The following is an 8,430-nucleotide window of genomic DNA, read 5'->3' as shown; positions in this document are numbered from 1 at the left end:
TTATTAAAATTAGAAAAAATAACTAAACTTGTTACAATCACAACTTGTTATATTGCAAACTGAGTTGCAAATGTACTTATTCAAATTTTATATTCACTGAGCAAGGTCTTTCAATATTTTACTTTGGTTTTGGTTAACCGGGATCGAATCCTCTACGTGCACCGCACCATCACTACTTGCGGTCCACGCCTGTTTCAATCCTCTGGCTGGAGGCCTACTCCCAAAAAATATGATTGTAGTTTCAATCAATTATTAGTTGTCAATTCAAAAATCGTTAAAATGATGAGCTATAAAGTCTTGATTAGTCTATTACGATACACCTTTTTAATTTTTGTTTATTCGTGGCAATAATCATCAAATGACCCCTCTCCCGCTGTGAAATTACTGACTAATGAATGAATTTTACTGACTAATGTACCAGGACCGCGATAACTCTTTCGAACAATCCTGCAGCTCCGGCGGATTACGATACACCTAAGTACCACTTTAGTCTTAGCGACCACGTGCCATTAGCCAGGTCCACGTGGACTGGCTTTAAATGCGCCTGCGTGAAACTACGTAGGCAATGTGCCACGATTCTGGATACTAGGAGATCATAAAGGATACCTAGTTTCAAATGTGTTATTTACAATCACAAGGTAACAAGTGCTGTTTTAAACTGAGATTTAATGTAACTTTTTAGGTAAGGGCACGTATTTTGATAGTATATATTTATATGAAACTTTGGTTTTACAAAAAAGTCTAACTATAAGTTTACTGAAAAAAAAAACGCTTAAATAAATTGCACACCTTATTAAGTCACTTTTGTGTTGGTTTTTTAGCTAATATTCAGTTTGATCAAACCAAGATTATTAAAATATACATGATAATCGCCTACTTTATAATAAGTCATAAGCTTTCAATTCTATAGGTATATTTAGAAATAATTCAATTTAATGTATTAATTTCTTAAATGCGCGTTATATTTGATTAAATATTGAAACCTGCAAATTATCATGTACACAAATTGTTACTGAAACTTCAATAGAAAATACAATATACACCTACCTATCTTGATATAGTAAAATCGAATCCTTTGCCATAAAATACTAGGACCTCAAAGGAATGAAGAGGTGCATTTAGTGACGTATGTATCCTGGATGTATATGGAATATTGTATATACTGCATCGTAATCGCTGTTTACTAGGAAAACATAGGATGGATGTAGTTATGGATGTTCCAAAAACCTTTATAGAAAAAAAGAAGTTACTTTGCTTTTGAAGGTTATTAAAAATATATAAAATTCGTTTTCAGTCCAATTTTACACTTATGATAATATTCCGAGAAATAATCCACTTTCACAGTCTCACCTATAAGCGGTAAGACATATTAAAGAACATCATAATAACTTTGTGCAAATTACAATCCACAACTTTTAAATAGGAAACAATTAGGTTCTTTAACTGTCAACATTTGAACGATTAACCCCTAATTGACATTTCTGTTTGAACGTTTTATGCCCATTTTCACCAACAGTCTCTTAACGTTTCGCTAACTAAGTGTTACTTAGAATAAGGGCTCCCCCTTACATACTTAAAGGTTATAAGGGACACTTAAACTTTGGTGAAAACGAAATTCGTATTCAGTGCTCCCTAAATGCTCTTAGCGGATTCCTTAATTTAGGTATTTGTTGATGAAAATGGACATTAGTCAATTCCTGCCAAGTTACATTCTTTACCTAGTATATCTTTCAGTACTTTTTAAATCCCTCGTTATTACCTCAAAATCTGTATATTATATTTTAAAATAAACGAAATCTATATTTACATTAATAAAAAAAAACTTACAAAGGGCGGTTTTTTATTAGTTAAAATATTTTTTTTTAATAAAAGTAACTTAGAAAACCATGAAAATGAACACACGTGGTTTGATAGCTACTGCGCTTGCGTGAAAGCGGGCAGCCATTGCCGATTTGACTTCAAGTACTAGGAGACCATATCACGTCAAAAGGTTACTTTACAACAACTGTTTTATCAAAACGTCATAAATACGGCGATCGTGTTGTCCTGAATGAATCTTTATGGAAAGCATTTTAGAGTTGGTTGTAACTCACATGTCAATTGTATTTCAGTACGAAATATGTAAGCCAATTCCTTTAAAACTTGGGTGACACGAGTTATTGCTATGATTTATCTTAAATCTCTTAGAAATAATGACAGAACTGTAGCATTTCATAACTTAAACTTGTTTTATAATAAAGTTTTAAATAGTATTCCATAAGAATAATTTAATATTCCAAATCCAATCACACACTTTTATACAAATGAGATATTTTTTGCGTTGAACGTATCGTAGCGACAAACTTTCGTAGCATCGCGTGCGACCGCGTAGCTGCCGTAGCGCATAGTTGTGTAATAAAAGGTCCCGGAAGTTTGTCTAGTTTTTCTTTTAGGTGTGAAAATGTTAATTCATAATTTAATTAATTAAAAAATAATAACGATGTACACAAACTTCATTGACAAAACCCCTTCCAGGTGGTAAGTTGTGGGGTGAGTTAGGTTCGATCTTGCTGCTTTGTCTACCACATGCTGTAGATAGTAATGTCTGATGCACTCGCACCTATCTCAATGGGCGCTATTGCGGTGACAAGGCAAAAGCTATTGCTCCTATACTGATACCCTTCACTCTTGGGCACCAGGTAATCTTGCCATCACCTTCTTTCATGCAAATGTAAGCCTCGAGAGGCAGGAACGACGAAAGTTATCCTGAATTTCAGCACATTCAGTACATGGCACATTAGCGCAGTTGGTTAGAGCATCGTGCTAATAACGCGGGGGTCGGGGGTTCGAGTCCCTCATGTGCCAAATATCTTTTGCATATTTATTATTTTTTCTCTAATGAGACCCCTTTCGAGCCTTGCGTCGCATCTAGTCGCATAGAAAAGAACTGAGTAAGGTTTTTTTACATAAGCACTTTTTTCATAAGCTGAAAAAAAGCTACAAATCTTTCAGTTACCATGTTTAAAAAGAGCAGTAGAACAACCGACAATCCATTCGCTTTTTAAAGAGCTCAGTGATCTTGTTAGCTTGCTAATGCCTACGTTGCAGCGATATTATTCAGACATGTATAATACACAATTTACAACTAAATAGATAATTCGTTTCCTAAATATGTAAGTGTAGACAGATGAGCTACATTCTCTTGATGCTCTTTTCATTTAAGTCCTGTAATTTGACTTCATGACTATATGCTACTATCACATCACGATATTTACATTACAATTATACATATGTATAATAATACGATATAATAACTTTATTGATCCTCAGTTACATTTACAGATTTTACTTAAGGCTAAATGAATTATTAAGTAGTGTAACACTGTAACTACTCTATGGGAGACATTTTCATCAAATGTGTGGTCCCCAAACTAGGCGCTACCTGTATCTTGGGGACCTGGGTTGTCATTACGACTTTTTTCAACTAAGTATTAACATTTTATTTGGATTTGGCACTCTAACTCTTCTACCATATCATAAGTAAATTTGGGGATGGATGTTTATTCCTAAGCTAATTTAATTTGGTGCAAAACAGTCCATCTTTTAAAAAGTAGGTATCTGTTTCAAATCTACGAACGCAAATATTCAAAAATGCAAAGAAAACCACTCCTCCCCCTCTCCCGAGACTTGAAAGGATTCCAAGCCAAGGAGTACTAGCAGTACATAAACTAATAGGAGCTCAACTGCATCCGACAATAACAGATAGTTGAATAGTTGTAGTTTTGTGATCGGATCCGCACTATTTACATTCGTGTCAGCACAAGGACGACATAAATAAAAAGCGGTGTTCTGTAAAAACTTTATCATGCGTGCAATAACTCAAACTGATAGTGGTAACGAAAGATTTTTGAGGACTGATTAAGTTTCATTTACATTTAAATCTACTAGTTATAATGTAGCATAAATATTTTTGAAACTTTTCTAGAGTCCCGATTAATACCTTATTTTTCATACAATGAATTTGAAAAAATAATGATTTCGGGATAAAACTTTCCACAATTAAGTTAATTCTTTGGAGACTTAGCATCGTCAAGCGCGGAAGAGGTGGTCAGATAATTTGACAATATTATCGCGGCCCAAGAAAGGTTGTTTTCAACCGATCCTTTGATGGTGATAAGGATGAAAACCTGATATTTAAACAGACATCGGCTAAAATGATGATATTCATGAAATTGTTTTTCTTAAAGGGTATGCATGTATGTCGTATAGTATAAGTTTGATTTAAAAGCCCTTTATAAACGCACATTTATACCACTGCGTTCATTGATGATGAATTAAGACTTGAGTATTTCGGGTTAGGCATAGTGCCGTGTAGTCTGTAGTACACAATTTAGGTACAGGGATAGATTAACAAATGCTCCTCCTACGGGATGTCGTCCTGGTAACCGAAATGTCTATGAAAAACTGTGCGTTGCTTATACCTACATAATATTACGGGCCCATGTACATATACTATTGTTTAACTAATCAGGAGGAGCAATTTACAAGGATATTTTATTGTTGTATTTTATTGAATAGTATTTCACATGTTTCATGATGATGATGATTACGGGCCCATGTACATATACTATTGTTTAACTAATCAGGAGGAGCAATTTACAAGGATATTTTATTGTTGTATTTTATTGAATAGTATTTCACATGTTTTATAATGGTATTTTAATCATATATTATCAAATTAATATTTTTAAAAAAGGTCATTATCATATTAAAATAATAATAAAAAGTTGCGTCAAACTTTATTGAATAAATAGTAATTTTAGGCAATTTTAATTTATATCCTCCTGGATTTCTGCTACCCCAGTACTTTATCGTTAGAATTACAACGTATGGTTATGTATATTGAAACATTGTACAGAGCAGCGCTTTTTGTTTACCTGTGAGTACGTTACTGGTGTGAGTGTATAAAAGAGTGGGGGTTGAAACTGATAGAAATCTTCCGATCTTTGTCTAGATTATTATTGGTGATATTGGTTAAAACGAGTAGCAATATTTTTGTGAACAAGCTATTTATCGATTTCAGCCAGTTTACATCGGTTGCCATGGAAACCTACGCAAAGAGTTCATAGTGAGTACTACCAGAACTACATGACCCAAAAAGAGCTCTTTCCGGAACAACTGTTTCCTCACTAAGCGCCAAACCAAAAACGTGTATGTATTTGCTTATAATTTTCCGAATTTGCTACCACAGTAGGTATAGTTAAGTAATACATAATTCTTATTAATTTTACATACAGTTCTCATTTTTAAAGCGTGAAGACATACAGACTTTGATGTCTACTTTTATTTAAAGCTAGCTTCCCTAAAAAAGTAGAAAAATTATGAGAAATGACATTCTTGATTGTAAGAACATGACACAGCCCACAAGGGCATTATATTAAAAGCTCATCTCCTTTTATTGCTGCAGCGCTAGTAGTTCAAGTTCACGAATGTCTACCGGCTGGTGACATGACGTCGTAGACGATGATACGTCACGAGTACGACTGTAATACTAGGAAGGCAGGCTGTCTTATCGATTACCATCTCAATGACGTACTGAAAGCAGCATAGCATATAGATAGTCCAAGTGATCTACTATAAACTGTTAACATTAAACCTCTTTCAAAACGCTAACCTAATTCTATGATGAGTATAAATCTATTCAATTAAGGTTTTTAATTTTTACATAACTAGCTTTCGCCCGCGGTTTCACCCACGTTCCTTATCCGGATGGTGTCAAAAACTATCCTAAAACCTTCTCCCGGGTCTAAGTTACCACCCCTCTAATTTTCAGCCAAATCGGTCAAGCCATTTTCATGTTTCTTCGCGAATATTTACGTATACTGGATTTGTTTTCGGCAAGCTTACTTATTTACTGACGTCGCTATCACGAGCGCGTTGATTTTGACTTTCTAATGTCTATGGGGTTCCAGTACCTACATTGAAATGAAAACAATTTTTTTCCTTGGATAGCGGCCTTTTGGCTGTTTGCGTTTACAATTTTGTTCAGCTGGCAAGCTGCATTGACTTTTTATTTACAAAATGTGTAAATAAATAGCAGTCATGCAACATGTAGCGGAGAATGCAAAATAAGCTGGGAACTCCCCCTTTCTCATTTTTCTCCTAAAAAATGAGCGTTCATCAAGCTTGCTGAGTGTTTTTTATTTAATTTTTGCGTACATATTATATTTATACACACATGTACTGTTACCTTTTTAATCATTGACCATATCAGGGTCCTTTTTTAATGAAGAACGAATTAACGTTCTTACTACATTTAAATGGAGTATAATACCACCAACTACATATTATATTTGGAACTACAATCACATAGATTTCCTCTGCATTTATGCAGCTCTAGTGAGAGAACTGAACAGGAACTGTTTGCCAGAATTTAATAGCGCGATTCACAGGTTCAGGCTTCACCTTCAACGCCATCTATTGTTGCAAAAATTGGCCACTAAGTTATATTTTAAAGTGAGAATAAAATGTGAATAGATGGCATTTTAATGCTATCTGATGTGCTTCTTTCGATTTTTTCTGGCAATAGAATAATATTACAAAAGAATTTCCAAAATCGAGAAAACAAATCAAAATGACCGCTTTTACATGTAAATCTTTAATTTCCAATGGGACGAGTAAAATCTCTAGAGGATTCCTGTTTAACTGAAATATTTCCTTTGTGCTATCTCGTGGTACTAGGAAAGCAAAGGCTTGTTGAAGGTGAAAGTTATTTTGATGGCAACAACAACTTATTTAAATGTGTGAGCATCTATCGATAAATGTGTTTTCACGAATTGTTTTGTACGTTATGCTGGTTTAAATATTGAAGTAGGTATGTTGCGATCGACAAACTGTCGTGGCAAGCCTTAAAAATTATATATATAAAATAAATATAAATATATAAAAAAAGTTACGTTAGGAAAGTTGCTTGTTATTCATGAGTAGAATCACGTACCTATATAAGCATCGGTCACTCAACATTTTTTTATATTATATTGATATTTTTATATTGTAACATCCTTAAATCCATTCTTAAATAAAGGCTAGTATTGGAAATGCATGAAACTCTCAAACTCTTCCGAATCATTTCCGTCCGATCTCGATCCTGCCTTTCTTATCCAAAGTGCTAGAGGCTTGTGCCCTTAAACAACTCACTCGTTTTGTTTACGAAAACAAACTTTTGAGCCCATTTCAATCTGGGTTTAGGCCAGGCCATAGCACTTCCTCTGCCCTCCTCAAAGTGACTGGTGATATTAGACACGCCATTCAAGACGCTAACCTGACAGTGTTGGTTTTAGTGGATTTCACAAATGCGTTTAATACCGTCAGTCACGATATCCTTTTATCCATCCTGTCATATCTTATGGTCTCTTCTAAGGCATTGAACTGGTTTTCTTCCTATCTTCGGGAACGCCAGCAGTCGGTTCGGGTAGATGAGGTCTCGTCGACCTGGTGTAATTTGGATGCTGGCGTTCCTCAAGGCGGCATACTCTCACCTCTTTTATTTGCAGTATTTATAAATTTACTTACTCCTGAGCTTCAGTGTTCGTATCACCTCTACGCCGATGACTTGCAGTTATATCGACATACGACAGTTGATGATTTGGCTGACACGCTCGATAAGATCAATACAGACTTGGCGGTTGTGAAAAATTGGGCGGACAGGTTTGGAGTGGCCGTCAACCCTGGGAAATGCCAAGCCATCATTATTGGTGGCTCTAGAACTATTTGCAGGGTAGATACTTCCAGTTTGCCGCCAGTAGTATTTAATGGCATAATAGTACCGTATAGTGGCAATATTAAGAACCTTGGCTTACAAATGGACTCCACACTTAATTGGCAAGCACAAGTCGCAGCTGTCAGCCAAAAAGTCACAAACATACTACGGTTCCTCTACCGCCTGAAAAATTTGCTTCCACCCAGTGTGAAAGCGATGCTTATGCGAACCTTAATCTTCCCCATAATCGACTATGGTGATGTTTGCTACTATGACCTGAATGCAGATCTGCTCAATAAACTTGACCGGCTTCTCAATAATTGCATTCGATTCGTGTTTAATCTTCGCAAGTACGATCATGTGTCAGTGTATCGAACGCAGCGCAGATGGCTGCCTATTAGGCAGCGTCGTGAGGTGAGGGCATTGACTACTCTTTTCTCTATTCTTCACACTCCTACTGCACCTTCTTAATTAACTTCTCATTTCAAATATCTTGGCTCACATCATGACAAAAATTTACGCTCTTTCAAAAATCGCCTTCTACAATGTCCTACAGATCGTTCTGATATCATACACTCTTCCTTCTTTGTTAAATCTATTCTTCTCTGGAATGAGTTACCTCTGGAGATCAGGATGGTAAATAGCCGTCACACCTTCAAACTCAAAGTTCGTGACCACTATCTTGGGAAATT

At 35.4% G+C, this 8,430-nt stretch overlaps 1 non-coding gene across 1 annotated transcript; it reads left to right on the top strand.

Moving 5' to 3' along the window:
- Positions 1–2,770: 2,770 nt before the first annotated feature.
- On the top strand, positions 2,771–2,844 carry Trnai-aau. The gene has a single exon. It is a non-coding gene; the product is annotated as a tRNA-Ile (tRNA).
- The last annotated feature ends 5,586 nt before the right edge of the window (positions 2,845–8,430 follow it).

This window comes from Helicoverpa zea, chromosome 31 (genome assembly GCF_022581195.2).
Source record: "Helicoverpa zea isolate HzStark_Cry1AcR chromosome 31, ilHelZeax1.1, whole genome shotgun sequence".
Taxonomy (NCBI): domain Eukaryota; kingdom Metazoa; phylum Arthropoda; class Insecta; order Lepidoptera; family Noctuidae; genus Helicoverpa; species Helicoverpa zea.
The sequence above is the reverse complement of the archived record's forward strand: the minus strand, read 5'-3'. Positions and strand labels throughout refer to the sequence as shown.